Below are 17,027 nucleotides of genomic sequence, written 5' to 3' on the forward strand. Positions count from 1 at the left end.
AGTATCCGTTTTGGTTAGTTCCTTTCATTATGTCTCCTGCTTTCATTAGCTCCTTGTGTGAACTTCTTTGAAAAACTCCAGCACAATCACATTTTCTTTGCTGTGTCCTCAGGTGCAAATGTTGCCTTTATTTTACACACTTTCATTTGACTTTTCTTTGTTTTACAGTCCTATCCTGCCATTCATCTAATGGCTGTCTCAATCTTTTCTCCATACACGGGAGAAAAGAGAAAAACCTAATTCAATTCCTCACTCTGTCTCACCCTCGTGACGGTTTCTTCACGAGAACTCAAGTAATCAACAGCTGCAGGCACACCCTGCCCCCCCCCCCCCCCCCCCCCGCCTGCTCTCAGTAATGGCACATCCAGTCAGACAGAACAGATGATGCAACGTGTGTGGGACAGATCCATCACACATATAGTTTCCTTCTCCAATACATCCAAACAGTTATTTATCCTCTGATAACAAGGGCAGGCGTCTCTGTCGAGCATCTACCTGCTCCATCAGTCATCATCTACTATTACTGCACAAAATGAAACTGTGGCGGAGTGGTTTTCACAGGTCCACAGTCCAAGGAATTTGTCCAAAATGGCAGTGTGTTGTACTCTTTTTAACATAATTTAAGTAAAAGGTTCATATTTTATCTAGCGTTAATAAAATCCCATTTATTATAGGGTGGTAAATCAGAGGCTTTAAGTGCTGCGTCTGTCCTTAAAGACCCGAATAACACTGTTGTGAGAGGTTGGCTGCTGTGACACACAGTTCACTCGTTGTCGCCATTGATTTTTCATTACTTAGGGCCTCAGGAGTCTGCAAGCTATCACTTGGATCAGATCTGCCAGCTTCAATTAAAAGCCTTTCCAAGAAGGCCTGGCTTTTTCAGACCATATCTTCCCTTGTGTCCTCTTTTCTTTGATTTTCTTTGTCTATTGTGTTAGCTGCTGCCACCGCCTCTTTGTGTTTGTTAGTGCTTTAATGTTGGCTACTATGCAACAACAAGTAAGGAGTTGTTTGAGGGTGTGTCGGGAGGGTGTCTGATTATAGCCCTCCCTGTGTCTCCCACCTTATGACAACTTCTCTCCGGTCGGAAAGCATCTTCCCCTCCAGACAGCCGCAGAGCCCCTTCAGAACCAGCCTGCCTGCTTTAAAAGAAAAAACAGTATAATACAATTTTCCCTGAGACACAGCGAGTCATTAAAGGCTTCATGACAAATGAGCAAGGTAATAACGCGTGGGCGCAGAACAGGCCGGCTTTCATACAGTAGTAATAATGTCAAATCGGTACAATAGGCAGCAGTGAGGAGGGTGAAAAATCACTTAGCAGGGGATCTGACTCCTCCCCTCCCCTACTCTCACATACAGTAACACACTCAGATACACGTACTATCAGAGTGGCCATAATAGCAGGACAAAGGGGTGACAGGATGGCTGAACTGTTGAGAAGCCTCATTTAAAGGAAGGAGAAGGTGCTGAGGTGTTGATAAGTGTGAGTGTGAGTGTGTGTTTGCCCATACCTGCCTATCTGCACATTTGTTTCGCGTCGGCAGAATAAAAAGAAACTGCTGGCCTAGCTCACTGTTTTTCTGCTCCCTGCTGTGTTTTAAAGCATTAAACTGGCAACACCAATATTTCAATCATAACTGATCCTCTTCTTGTTGTTCTTTTGTGACTTTATGGAAAAGACCTTCTCAGGGTTGTTGTCTTTTGTCAGAAAGTGGAGATGGGTGGCAGGATGTCCGTCAAAGCCAATTATGTTTAATGAGATGCGCAGCGACCAGAGCTCCGGAAAGCTGCCAGACGGCACAGAGAGCCTCTATATGGCCAGAAAATATCCAGTATGCAGCACTGAACAACAACACATACTGGGTGGAGATCTTCATAACGTCATTGGGAACACCCATTGATCATGGTTGAAAATAATGGTTCTTCTATTTACTCAATAAAAAATAGTATTTCTGATTTCTGATCCTGGGGTTACATCAGTGTTGGCTTCAACACACCTCCACTTGGAGGGATTCACAACCTCATTAGGCGCGTTCACACCAAGTACTTTTCCCACAAAGGTTCCTGAGAACTCTTTAGTCCTCATGAACTAAGTACAGATCGCGCTCACACTGGAATTAGTTCCTGGGGGTAGATTAGGCAAATGAAGCCGCTGACATCACTTCTTCTTCTTCTGCTCTGGGTTTACTGGCAGGCCGCAAACAACTTCACGGCGTATACTGCCGCCCAAATTCCCCGGCCGGAAGTCCCCTGAGTTAGGGACTGGCTTCTGTTGAAGCCTTCCGAGTAAACGGCCAGAACGCTGACACCTCCTCATCTCCACCGCTCCCATGTTTTATTTTGTGTTGCATAAGTTAGTCTCTCTGCGTTTCTGCGCTGGGCTAATGCTAATAATGATAATAAAATGGCGGCTTCACAAACGTTTTTGGGAGTTTGACGGGGCGTGGTTTGCATTCCGCCCAGCCAAGCAGACACAGGAACCGTTTTCTCCCACGAAAGTCCCTGCTCTCTAGCAGGGACTGAAAAGGTGGTAAAAAAAGTTCTCTAGAACTAATTTAGTTCCTGGGACTTTTTGGTGTGAACGCAACTAAATCGTAGTTCTCAGGAACCTTTGTGGGAAAAGTACTTGGTGTGAACGCGCCTAATGTCTGCATAAGCATAACCCTTTACCACTTCTGAAGATGCATATTATGTTGATTTTGACTAATTACTGAATACCCTGTGGCTAAATACAGGTACAAGGTGCATTTGAGGCTCCTGTAAACAGATCCAGATTGATCTATAATGAAAGGAGTGGAGTATGCAGTATCTGTGGCTACAATGGGCAGCAGACAGATAGGATCTCCATTGAGACCCCACTATAGCAGCTGTAAAGAGGCTGATATGCAGATTAGACAGGTCTGGCTGGGCCGACACGCCTGGCCAAAGAGCCACATTATGAAACACAAGGCTGGATTTTGGTTTACGAGCATTGCTGTAGAGATTGTAGGAAGGAAGGCCTGGTCAGCCCAACTGTCTTATCAGGGAGGGGAGGCATTTGGTTGTGCATGACTGACAATGACAGAGAGAAAATGAAAGGGAGGGATGAATACTTAGTGCAAGAATAACAATGACCATGCTCTTCTCTGGAAGCCTGTTCGATTGCCTGAGGAAACCAAACCTGTTTCCTATCAGTTCATTACTCCATGTGACAGAAAGGGTTGTTAGTGCTATGCAAAATATGCTCACCTTGTTCACCTTTCCAAGCAAAACAGCTGTCAGAGAACCTAAAGGCAGGACATGTTTTAAGTCAAGGGCCGCCAAACAGATCCTCATAGGACTATATCTAAATGTAACACTAAAAGTGGGTGAAAAAGTAAAACCTGATCAAAAAAATCACGTATGTTTGAATGTGCAATCTTGTCATCTGCCTATATCTGCGAGGATCTACATGGACTGCACGCACATACAACTTTGTGTGAACACGTATGTGAAGCAAACATTCAATATAGTGTTAACACAATTGTCTATTCAGCATAACTATTTTTGGATCAGTCTGCGCCCTTACTGTTTCAAAGGGCTACTTAGGTTATTAGTAATTTTTGTACATCCATAAAGTTGATGGACAGATTAAGGAAGCATCTGACTTTTGCCATATTTTCACTACATGGCACGAAATGGCTATACTCAACACTTTTTTGGTTTTCAATAAAGTTGTGGATAGTGCTTTTTGGGGGGATTCTTAGCCAAGCTAGGGTAAAAACTAAAAGAGTCTACTTTATCTTGGCTGTAACTATGCTGTATACTCATGTTGTACAATTGATGAAATCCAGGTGGTTCCTCTGTTTGTTTGGCAATGAAAGGATCCAGCAAGTGCATTTTAACACGTCAGCATTTGTGATTTGGGTTAATTCAATGTAAACTGATGGGATACTGATTGACTGCAGTTAAATAAGAACATGATGACACAAAATAAACTGGTACCAAAAGTGAGTCCAAAAAACGTAATCCCTTTCCCACAAAGCAAATAACATCTTCATAATGCCCCTCTTATTTCAATCCTCACCCATTTTTATTAAAAACACGACACAAGCAAAGACAGATACAACAATAATAACTTAATTTTCTAAATCTCAACGTTATAGTTGTATTTATCAGTGTATGTCCGTTTAATTGAACTTAAATGACCATGTAAACAAACTCTAGTTGATTTGGGGAGGACCTTGAAATCTCCGCAAGGGGATTCATGAATGTCCACGCACCAGTGTTTGTGAACCCTTAATTCACCTAATTCATTCATTCAAGACATATATAGGCTTCTCATTAATCCCCCGGTGTGGCTGCTGTCTGAAGCACACGGCCATCCCCCACCAGTCCGTCGGAAGGCGGAGTTTAACCCCACATTGTCTGGGAGGAGCCCGCAGTCTCTTGGCGCTCCGTCCCAGGAACATTTGCTGTGGAAACAGAAGAACCGTGGAAGTACGCTCCGAGAAAATCCGATTTTTATATTTCTATTAAATGCAACGACGTTTTATCGAGCCGTGGCAAAGAGTGAAGCACGTGAATACTGCGAGAAATATGTTTTATGAGAGGAGACATTAGCCGGTGAGTTGGAAGCGAACTTATTTCCCTGTCACGTTGGTTTTAAAGGACTCCGCTCATTTGTGTAAAAGCGCTTTGTCCGCTGCAACACTGAAATGCATCTTCAACCGGAATAACCGCTCAAAGTTTGTCCGGTAAAGAGAAGTTTGGGGCTGATGTGTAGTATTTATTTCATCAGTGACTTCTCATTGGCTGGTGTGAGTGGTAATTCTCGCTGCAGCAGACTGAAATCATGTAGCCTACCTATAAAAACCATAAAGTTGCTATGTTCTAAAACACAATTGTCCCATGGTGTAAGGCGTTTTATTGAACAAGTAGCCTACACTGTAAGAAGTAAAGAGTAGTTATTCAGCAGTTTTTCTATTGGCCTAAGTGTAAAAACCTGTCTTTACATTAGTCAGATGTGAAAACTGCAAGTGAGTGATGATTTTCACTTTTTCTTAATTGCAATGTCCATTATTTATTTATTTACTATTTCAAATCTCAGTTTTATGTAATACAAAAGACACAATACACCCTGTCAGCATGCTCAGCTGTGTTTCCAATCCAAAGGTATTTTGGTATCCTTTCATTGACACAATAGATTACTTGAGTGTGAAGATGTTCAACATGTATCTCACATCAGTGTCAGTGACCCTAATTTCTCCTCTTTCTTCCTTCTGATTTATGAGAGATTGTTAGCGTTGGTAATTCCCTTAAATGCTGGGGTATGTTTGGATGTGATTTACATTCGGCCTGTATTGTTGTTTGGCCGTGTGCTGGAAGGGCTCTGTAGCTACAAACAGCAGTAACAAAAGGGCCCCGGGACCCCTGGAGGGAAGGGCCCGCCCTGAGAAAACAGACCCAAGGAACAGTAGTAAGGGCTGGGCACGCCTTTTGGCATTTTGGGGCCTTTGTCATGGAATCCCTCACGGTGAAATGTCAGTCGGACTGCACTGCTGCCTTTGCACACAGCTTAGAAAGGTTGTAATATTATTAACAGGCTCATGTGTGACTTACAGAGGCTGGCTGGCCTTCATTGATTTGACCAAGTTCACTTGTCAGGAAATGTAGTTTTATGTACTTAATCGGATTAATGATTATTTACTGTTCTTGTTTTGGACGCACTGTAATTGCCTTTTTATTATTTATGTGGATCGTTCTTACCCAAGAATTAACTCAGCCCAACATGAGCGCAGAGAAAAGAATGTCTTTGGTTTATGTTTCTGGAAAGGGAACTTTGGTTGGTTTACATTTCAGTCTGCCCTGACGATATAATAGACTCTAAAATAATTATTTTCATACATAATTGCTGCTGTTCTAATGCGTGCACACTGTTCCTGTGCGAAGGCCAGTAACACAATCACTGGGTCAGAAGCCATGGCACCACATGCATTTTTTTGCTTTTTCGCTTCACATTTTTGCGGTTAAGAAATCTTGGACCACAAGGAACATTATGTTTTTATTCTATTTCTTGCCGGGTTGGGACGGGGTCCTGAACCCGAGTGGAACTGATTCAGTGTGACCAATAATTTATTTTTAATGGGAACCATAATAGTGTTTTGCTCGTTCGCATTTTCTATTGTCACGAGTTGGGAGTTATGACATAAGGCTGGCAGGACTGTCTATTTCTCAAAGTTGTTTACCAGTCCAAAGTGATATGTAATGCTACCCTCTCTCTGGGTGGCTCAGAGTTGCTTCACAGGCTTCTACAGCTCATCTCAAGTCTAATTTAAGTGGAATGGCTCCATAACATCATCTAACGGTGACATAATCACCACAGGAACTTCCCTCATTAAACAGTCTGTTTTGAAGTCAGTTAAAATAGAATGTGTGACTTTTGAGTTACGGGGAGAAGAACAACTTGTCTGTTTGAAAAATGACTCTTCTTGTCACTGACTAATATAGCAGCTTTCGTCAAGTGAGAAACTTGGAATTTGCTCTACTCTTTTGCAGGCCATTTGGAAAGCTGTGTGTGAGTGCCCGTCGTCGTTAATTCAGAAGCACACTGGCTGAGAAACGCCAATGTTTCATGTCTTCTCTCCGGCACATTTTTCTCCATATAAGGTGACGTGCATGTGACTTATCAGGCATGGGTAACATCTGTGCTTATTGTCACACGGGGGATAAAGGCCTTTTACTGTCTAGGTAGAGAGGCACTGCAGGGGGAAACCACAGGGACTTCACATGACTGAGGCATCTTCGAGACAATATGTCTTGAAACCTTTTTTGTCCATTCTCAGCATATCCACTCCCTTGATTATGTATTTTCAGGGCAAACAGTAGGAAAGCGTAATAGTGGCCTATAGGTTTCTATTTCTTTCTTCTGTGGTTGAGATTATATTTGGCTTTCAAAGTGTTTGCTGGTAGTGTACGGCCTGCAGCGTCTGGAGAGGTTACTATAAAAAGAAGGTGAACCAAAAGCTGGTGTTGACAGCATCTTGGCTGAGACTTCTCATTTGCTACCGCACTCATCGCGACTCCCAACGAAAAGACACATGATTGGCTTTGACCCCTTTCCTGGTGTACACAACTTCAAGTGGAAGAGCTTTCACTAACACCCATCCTGTGTTGTAGTGGCAGTTTGGACAAAATAATAACCCAACACTGTGACTACGGAACAGTCTGTGCTGCATAATTCAGTGCTTCTGGAATTTGACTTGTTTTGCTGAGGCTACTAGGTTTGCCGAAACACACACTTACCCATCCACTTTAAGGGATTTGTTCAGTCAGCTGCACTTTTTTGTATCTACTTCAACACGAGATCCCCCTCTCTGCTGCACAAACGGGAACCTACTGACCAGCTCAGCAGAGCGACATGGTCTCATCAAGCTGAACCGATGCACCCATTCATGCTCTTCTTAACAACCCAAAGCTCCTAGACCTCTGTAGAGATTATTCTGTAGCTCTAAATTGAATTGCACTCCTGCTGGGCTCACCTACTAAACAATGGCTTGTAAGGTTTTCAAAGAGAATGAAGATTAAATGGTGGTGGGCACTTTAACAACGTATCAAATGAGGTAATGGATTAAGAGTTAAAGTGCAGGTGATTGGTGTGTAGGTCGAGAAGTGAGCGAGGTAGCTCTTTAAACCGCGCCACACAACCTCACATGTGACAACGACTTTCATTAACCCTGAAGAAAGAAATAACTGCAAGACATGCCATTATCATTCTTCCATTGATGGTCATATAAATCATATGGCGATTGGTGTGCATGAAGCAAAAATGCTCCCATGGCCGCAGTTGAGTAGCAGTGCATGTAATTCCTGTGAGCTTACCAGAGAGCATGCAATATATCAGTCTGGAAGGTGAAGGAGATGCTTCCTCAGCAATTTGAACGAACGATCATGTGATTTACAAGCCGTGGATGAACAAGAAGTAGTTTGATTATCAAAATGTATGAACAAAGAGGCGGAGAAAACAAGTAGTATTGGGTACAAAGAGCGATATGCTAGTGTATTGATCTACGTATGTATTATATTTGATAATCAAGACAATCCAGCTGCATTGGGGAACCCCGCTGAAGAGTGACCAATTAGTTGTCTTATCGCCTTAGAGAGGGCAGCCTTTTTGTTCCGTATGTCTTCAAAAGACGACACGTGTTGGCACATTCTTTAAGCGATCAACAGCCCTGTTTGTATGGAAATACCCCATTGTGCATCCCCCTCTCCTCCGCTTTAAGCCTGCTCATCGGTCAATCCTTATAACAATAGAAATTAAGATTGATCCGCCCTACCTCGGCCCAGTAGCCATAAGGTCTCACTTATTCTCCTGGCCCTATTGGAAAGGCAAACACAGCTGGTGCTACAGGCCAAAGTGCTCGCTGCTTGGATGTTCAGTATGTGCCATGTGTCTTATGTTTCCCTTCATGATGGATGGAGCAAATAGTGGGTACACATTTACCCTAGTGCATCCCACCTGCTCATCAGTGGGTGGTGCCTTTGTCTTTGATGAAAGCTACGAACTTCTGATGTAGTGTCCACAGCACCTCAAGCTAGGCGATTGATTCTGCGAACAGTCATCGGTTAAATAATTAAAGCTGCGTTCATTTCTTTGAACTGCATGGTATTAATTGAGCCAGATCTCTTTGCTTTTTATAGATAATTTAGAGGACATACGTTGCCTGATCATTATTACAATATGGTTCTTCTGAATGAAATCTCAGTCCCACAAAGAGCCGATAAGAAGAGGGTTTTGATGTGAAAGAAATCCATCACTGACCGCAAATGCAACCAACTGCGTCCAATACTTCATTCATTATAGTCCTCCTTTAGCACAATCTATCTGTCATCACAACACAAAACTGCTATAACTCTGCAGTCTTACAAGATATTGATGTTGTTTCCCTTCTTTTGCTGGCTCAGTAGATTGCTCCGCTGAACTGCGATGCGCATGACGTGCATATATCTGCACAGTTTCCTGGGCTTTGTGACAAATATGAAGTGCATTGGGGAGGGTCTTTGGCAACCACTATATTCGCGTTATGTTGAGGAACATTTTCAGGCTCATTAGCACTCCTCTCCCTGTTCAGCCCCCCTCCGTGCTTTAGCAGTATGTGGTTTGATCTCCGAGCAAGATAATCTCTTTTCTCCACTTCTTACTCTCAGGGCTTTGTCATGTTGGTTCAGTCATTTGGCGTCCAGCCAGCGTAAACAGAGGCAGGGTCCTGATTGCTTTGGGTCAGGTAACCCTGGCATCCACTTAGTGAACATGCTCAATTAAAGCTTTCTTGAAAATCCTTTTTTTTCAAAGAGGTAAATGTATCCAAATAACATGTTTCCTGGCACGATATTATCGTCAAGGCTTATTTGGCTGACAGGCCTCAGCTGTCTGAACAAAAGAGGATATGTGGGCAAAGGGACTCATTGTGAAACATGTCAAGATAAGAGCAGAGAAACTGTAGTTTAATGACCATTTAATCAGTTCCATCAGTTTATGCAGTCTGTGAAATAGCAGCAAAATAATATAACATGCATCATATCCTGAATGTAATGGAATCTAAGTGGTGTATCGGCCAGGTGGCATTGGGAGAGATTGTGTGTGGGCTTGCTTATTTTTTCAGCCCTCTCTGGATGCCCAAAGATTGACTAGCAGTTCTCCATTCCTCCCTATGGTCGACTTGGGTTTCCTCATTGCAAGGAACCTTCCAACTTCATTATTCTCTGCCAGCGCCAAGACACGAAGAGCTCTTTAACCCAGAGTTCACTCACTATCGCCCAAGGGAAACAATTGCTCATACAGCCTGGCTCGCTCTCCATGCCACCCTAGCTATACACTTCTCGGGTGGTTTTAACAGTTGATGGGTGCAGGTGCAAAGGTGGATGAAATGGACAGTCTAGACAGTTCCATCCAGCAAGCCTTGTACAAACAAATGTTGAGAAAATAAATCTTTTTCGGAAATGGAGAAACAACTTCACCATTGTATGTAGCTTAGGAGCTAAGTCTTTACTGTCATTGTGGCTTTCTGGTTCTGCCACATTTTTGGCCTCGAAACATGCCACAGCATTATTTCAAAGTGAAAAGGGTCAGTCTTATCGTTGGCAAGTTCCTCCATGAGTTGATGCCAAATCAAGCGGATTATTCAGAGTGCAGGTCGCTGCTCAGCTTGTTGCAACCTGGGAGATACCTGAAATATTGATATGTCTTCTTCTTCTTCTTCTTCAAACGGTGTTGCAGCAGATGCTATTGGGCACTCATAAATGCTGCTTTTTAAAAGTGTTATGAGTCTGTGGAATCCTAGTCATCTCAGAGGGCTATTAAAACTTGCCACTCACAGAAAATCTATGCCATGTTGCAGAATCTCCGAACTCCACGGCTAGATATTAGAGAGGAGGTGAAGGGCAGCCAGCTCACCGGCAGCCCCATGTATGTGCTGTGTGTAGAGGGGATACCAGAGGCTATAAATGCTATTTGACATTCAACTGTCATTGGAAAGGCTGACTCCTAATGTGTCTGTAGCTCGATTCTAATGTTATTAAAGGTACTGGAGCCAAGAAAGTGTTCTGCTTGGTTTAGAGACTCCCTAATCCTTTAAAGCACTGCTACTTTGATCTGAAAGAGGTTATCAGAGGAGAACTACAGCTACTTTTAGGGGTGCTGGAGGCCAATTATATGTCAAAAAATATATTGACAGAGCCGAGCTAGCTGTTTCCCCTTGCTTCCAGTCTGTATGCTAAGCTAATCCAACAGTATTCTGCCTCAAGCTTCATATTTACTTTTCAGCAGGATAGTGGTATTGATTGATGTTGTCTAACTCTAGGCTTGAAAGCAAATAAAGGAGGGAGACAAAGTGAGAACAAAAAGAACATTGTGTATAAACACCTACACCACTACTGCAAAATTAAAGCAGATGGCTTGTGGTCTTTGGTCAGGCTTTGTTGCACACTAACCCCACTGCTCCCTATGTACTAGCCATGGTGGCCATGAGAGTAGCAAGTATGGGTCATCTCACTCAACCCCTCAAACCTCCCTGGTGGATAGACCCACTCAACGGGACCATTGTTGCCTTTTCCACACAGATCTCCCTGGATTTAGATGATGTGTGAGCTTGAAGTGTCTACATTTTAGACTGGCTCTCTGTGGTTAAAGAGGGAAGGAGTGACTCACAACTACAAGAGATGTGCATATCCTCTGTGTGAGTGTGTAGAGAATCAGTGCAGAATGTGGGGCCACTGGCGCACATGTCATATGGCAGCTTTTCTGCTTGCATTCTTTCTAGCTGAATAACAAGAACTCTGTGTTACACAGCATAACTCTCTCAAAGCCTTCATCAGCCACGTTGATGGAGAAACTGTGTGAACCGCCTGTTAGCTGTAACACGATGAGCGTTTTTTTAACCTGTCATCTGCTTTTATGATAAGAATCCTTCTGCCTGCCTCGTTCGTTTCTACCCTTTTAATATACTCATTGATATTCGCCTGGCATGTGACGGGACCGGGTGTAAAGTGAATGTGTACAGCTCTGAAGTCATTCATTATAAATCATTTCCTCTTTGGAGGGTGGAATCATTTATTCACAGTCTCATGGGGTTAGTGATCCAAGGAGCACACGCTGACTGGTGACTAATAGGTGGCTGATGTAGTGTCACACTGACTTTGGTGTCTAGGTTATCGCAAATGATCTTCCTTCTCAAAACAAAACACAGGAAGCTTAATTTCACTTATTTTGCTGTAGGTATCTATGCTCTAGCTTGGATCATTTTCATCAACAGTTCTCTCAGTTTGTTTCTGTCCAGCAGAGAGTCTAACAGTAGAAAAGATGACTTTAATAACCGTGATATTTTCTTGAAGTTATTTTGAAAACCACCCTTGTCTTTTTAGGCACTCATCCTGCCCCCTACTAGTTATTTTGTGCGTGTGTGCGAGGGGGCGGTTAAGGTCTCAAGAGGCAAGATCTGTGGTCTGCTCGCGTGGAGCCATCGTCCTCACTGGAAACTTGTGGTTGCCTTTTTTTTATACTATTAACAATATTATACACGGCATGCGTTCTTCTACTGGCATGCCCAAGCTTAAAATAATGATGTTGAGAAATGCCAGGAACTGGGGTTTCCTGATGGTTAAAGCTGTTACAGTTCAAGGAGCGAGGTGCGAAAAGCTGTACTTACACCGTCACGTTGTATTATTAACCTCATGCATCATCTCTCTGTATTCTGTCCTTTCACTCGATGAATCATATGTTATTCTTTCCTGTAGCTGATGACATTTGGAATTGAGATGAGGTAGCCTAAATAAACACATTTACATATTTTGTTTTTCATTGGCTTGTATAACACCTAATTGACACAAGAGAATGTCGTCCATTAGTCACCAGGCAGCTTCTCTGTAATGACAATTGTGTGTGTGTGTTTGTGTGTGTGTCTAAGGGGTTGTCTTAAGTGCTCATGTTTGGTCCCAGACATGCCCCCTGCTTATTTGCTAATCATGCGATCATACAACGCCACAGGCGCTTTTCTAAGCCAACAAGTATTTTAACAAGCTGGACGACTGCACTCATTCTTTCCGAGCGTTTACCAGCATCCATATCATCACCCTTAATGTCTGGGCTTTTTAGAACGCTTTGTATTGCGCTCTGGCAAGCCACAGGAGTCCAAGGCTAACATAAATGAACACATACCTTGAAACATTTTGAAAACTTGGTATGATAGTTTATATACTGTATGCAGGGGTACATCAGAGCCACCTTGATGTACACAAGGCAGCCTCTGCAGACAAGTCAAGTCAGGTTAGATCGATTAAACCACTGTATGCCTCTGTGCTCATTACTGCTGTTTAAAGTGGGTTTCCGTGCATGAGTCCTGGCAGTGTGTATTCATTAGTTATTAACTCGCCTGGGTGGCGGCGCTCTCTCTTGATCATTTCTGAAAATCTGTGAATCTCTCCAGCAACTTTCTTCCCGCCCTTTTCATACCTCGCTTTCTGCGATTATTTCTGCGAATTTTTTTACCATTATTGAGAGTAACAGTGGGTAGATTGTAGTCAGCCATTTGCCTCAAGGGTTAAGTATCCATCTCTATTCCTTCTAAGCCCACCCCTGCCTAGGAGGAGAAGGCAGTGAATAAATACCACCCTTGTCCTCACATAATGGAACAGCTTGAACTTTCGTGACCTCCGCTGGTGGCAGCATCTGCCTGTCGATTCCACCATCCCCTCCTGTGGGACATCAGCGGGATGTCGCATCTGCCCGCGAGCTGTAATTCAATTGGTCAATACATTTATTTAACAGAATAAAAATTAAGTACTGGCCTGTAACTTTTCAGAGACACAATAGAACCCCGTTAACTGGGATTTGCTGTTGATTTACAGTCTGTAATCGTGTCAAAGTAGTTGTTTCTCCCTGGGCGCCGTGCATGACGACTGCATAATGAGCAGGATACTCATTGACATTCTTGAGCCTCCCTATATGGATGGGATAATAATGAGTTTGGCAGGGGCCTTAATTTAATCGTGTCGGTAAAAGTGGTGCACATGTGGCACAGCTGCTAGCGCTTAGCCGGGTCCTGCCATGCCCTTTGAGGAGGTGCCATTCGGTGCCCGCATTGGCTTGTCTTCCTGCGTTATCAGTCTTTATGAACCACATTCCTTCATGAAAAAGCTTTGCCGGGCCGGACAAAGGAGTTTGTTTTGCAAAGATTTGTCTGTGACTTCTCTGCCACAATCGAATTAGCTCACGTGCCTCTGCATCCGCGTGACTAGAGAAACTGGTTTATGTGTTTTTCCTGCAGCCGGCACAGGTCAGTCTTTGTTGTCTCGTTTATTTAACTTTAGCAAAGAACTGCCTGAGTGCTTTGTGGAGCACCTGTTCTGGATTATAGGTCGATAACGGCTCCCAACTAATTTCTCGCGATAATTCAACTGTGAAATCTAATCTCACCTTTGCCATTTGGGCTTTTTTATAGGAGTGAGCTTTGAAGAATTCCTGCCCTGATTTTAAATGTCCAAAGCTGTTTCTACTTTAATATAAGGAGTCAGAGACAATGGCACAAGTGTTACCAAGCAAATATCCTCCAAACATTTATACAACATTCTATGTACATCATTGAATTGCATGTTAACCTAAGACACAGTTTTTGGACATAAACTAGGTCATGGGGGGTGCACTGACTAAAACATCTGCTGGGAGAGAGACAAGCAGACTTGCAAAGGAGTGTCCACACACTCGTGGCAGGTGTTAAACCTGTTTGTGAGTGATGACCTCTACCCTGCACCATGTTTCCTGTTTGGCATTATTTCTCATAACACTTGAACATAAGGGCTGTGTTATTAACAAATATTTCATTATCGTGCAATACTGTTTAATTTCTAGATTATCCATATGCTCTAAAACGGAGCAAATTTCATTCAATAGGAATAATTTTGAGACTCGAAAAAGCAGTTTCTGCCATTGTTTCATGAAAAACTACTATTCTTTTTACATTTAAAAAAAACATTCCACTGATGGCCACAGCTAGCTGCAAACAGAGACTAGTGTTTTTTTACTCTCCCAGGTGTGGTTGTTTGTTGGCCGTAATAATGAAATTAGGTCCGTCAAGATTGTCCCAAATATGTGTCCTGATGTATGAAGTGGATTAGTTTGAATCAAATGACACATCTTTGACTGTTTGGCCTGTGCAGTGTGTGTTTAACCAGCTGTCTCCCCCATCACCAGTCCCTTCAGGACGCTGAGCAGACATTGTAGCTCAGATTTCTCCCCTCTTATCTGTGTTGTAAGAACAGTAACAGTTACTGTATATTACAGTCAGCTGGGCTTGAAGCTGCAGTAAAACAAATAGTTTGGGTTTATGATAAGGGGAGCTATAATGTTCCTGCTTTCCTATAAAAGCGAGATTGTACCAAGCTGGTCTTTTTTCATAACCTGTTTATTGCTTTAGGAATATACCAACCTTTGATCAACAGCCAGCTCAGCAGGGAATATGAGTTTTTCTGCCTCTTCTGCGGAGAGCCAGAAACTGTGGGCAGCTTTATGTCAAACCACGGTTACTTTATGTGGAGATTAATACAAGCTTTCCTCGCATGTTTTAACCTAAGTGGGACATTTCCTATTTAGAGGAGTGTTTAAGGACATGTATACGCTTGCATGCATGTAAACGCACTGCAGATATGCTCCAGGTAGAGCAGCAGGACGTGTCTAAACAGCGGTGATTCCACCTGATGGATGGTTTATTTAGCCGCCCAGACTGTGGTCCTTTGTTTACTGGGCTCTGATGTAGGTCCATGACCTGATGCTAACACCCCTCCGCTTTATCCTGCCATCTACAGCCGCTGGCCTGACTCCACTCTGCTAGAGGAGAGGATGTATGTTTGTCTCAGACAGGCCCCAACACTGTGACCAGAATACTAATGGGAAAAACACTATACTTTGTAATGAGTCATCACATTCATTTTTTTTCAACGGAAAGAAATTGCATTCCTGCGTCGTCTAATGCATTTGTGATGGGGTTCAGATTTGCCGCTGGGAAAAGGTCACTTCTTGATAAGCAATGCAGTCCTGAAATGACTTTTTAAACAAAGTGAATCCTCCATTCTGGTGGAGAGGGATAATCCTGCTTGTTTGTAGTTTGGTTTCACTTGTTTCAGGCATTCCTTTAAGTGTCCATATGTTGAAACAAGGCAGGGTTAAACAGATCTCAGCTGCTTACTACATTATAAGCAAGCACTGAATGATGTCATGCTTATGTGAACATTGACTGATCTGCCATGTTCCAGATGATTTTCTCACCAGGTGAAATCCATCCTGAGCACTTAACAGAGGTAGTCTTTCTGACCTGACAACGTAGTAAAGGAAAGACTTTAATATGGAGTGTAATTACCTCAGGTAATGGCCCCTAATGGCTAGTAGCTCCTTTGTTATCTATCATGACCACCATGACCCAACCAACCAGACAGGCCCAGACAAGTCGACTCACCACTAATGGACTTAAAGCATCACCTAAGCTTTCCCCTGTCAGTTTGTCAGAGTTCGTGGCTTTAGCAAACATGACTGTGATGTATGACCTGCGCAGAAAGTGCTGAGCAAACAATTGCTAAAGCCTTGTCGTCACATTATTTTGTTCAGTTACTTACTGTTTTTTGAGAGCCTTTTTGCTTTTATTGATAGTGAAGCCAAAGATGGTACATGGGGTGCCAACTCTAGCGGGGCATCCCTTACTTATCATGTTCATTGGTTTATTTACTGTGTTATGATGGTCTTCTCACCTGTACGCTGTATGCTTCAATCAGAGCAAGCACAGTGATTCATGTCCTGTTTGGCCTATCTGCAATCGACACTTTGGCCTATAATGGGCCATAAAAAGAGAGACATTGCCAGTTGTAGCGCTAGTTCACCATGAACATATGGGTTGCCTTGGCATAAGGAGATAACATTGAAATTAACATATCCATTAACGTCAACTTGTCCTCTGGCTTTTCAAGCTTAAATCACATGTTGGTAATCCATCAGCTCGCACTGTGCCAACACATTTCTGATAAAGTGTCAGACTTTGCAGCGGGTGAAAGCGGCTCGAGGTTGCTCCTGGGGTTGAGTTGCTCTACGCCCAGGGTGGGGGAGGCCACAATGGCAAGCTCCCCCTGGCGTCAGAGCTCCTCAAGAATGCGGAGAGGGATTAATTCCTGTCTGTGGCAGTGATGGATGGGGAGGAAAACCACACTCCCTTACACTCACATATAGGATGTGTTTGTCCCTCCCCTGCAGTATGTACCAGCGTAGCAGGTGTGTGTGCGGTTTGTGTGTCTGCTGGGACAAAGCCAGACTTGGTTGTTTGCCCTACTGCCCCAGATAGAGCTGTATTCACCAGCCGCATGTCATTTTGATTCCAAGGCGCAGCTTTTATCGTCCCAGTTCAAGTCTGGGGCAATTCGCTTCATCCTTTTCAAATCGCAGATGAATTGATTTCTGCCTCCTCCTAATAGATTTTTCTTCTTCCTGTTGAGTCCGGTGATTGATGCCGTGTATGCGCCTTTGTGGTTTT

At 43.3% G+C, this 17,027-nt stretch overlaps 1 protein-coding gene across 3 annotated transcripts in view; it reads left to right on the forward strand.

Moving 5' to 3' along the window:
* Positions 1–17,027, forward strand: part of tiam2a (TIAM Rac1 associated GEF 2a) — an 87,088-nt gene that overhangs the window by 14,412 nt on the left and 55,649 nt on the right. For 2 of the 3 annotated variants that reach the window (XM_079694420.1, XM_079694423.1), the window contains exon 1: positions 4,329–4,587. The exons of the other annotated variant lie outside the window; for it this stretch is intronic. The gene's annotated coding sequence lies outside the window, so the exon portion shown is untranslated. Of the gene's footprint in view, positions 1–4,328; positions 4,588–17,027 lie in introns of those variants that run through there. 3 annotated transcript variants of the gene reach the window in all.

This window comes from Notothenia rossii (assembly GCF_949606895.1).
Source record: "Notothenia rossii genome assembly, chromosome: 7".
Classification (NCBI taxonomy): Eukaryota; Metazoa; Chordata; class Actinopteri; order Perciformes; family Nototheniidae; genus Notothenia; species Notothenia rossii.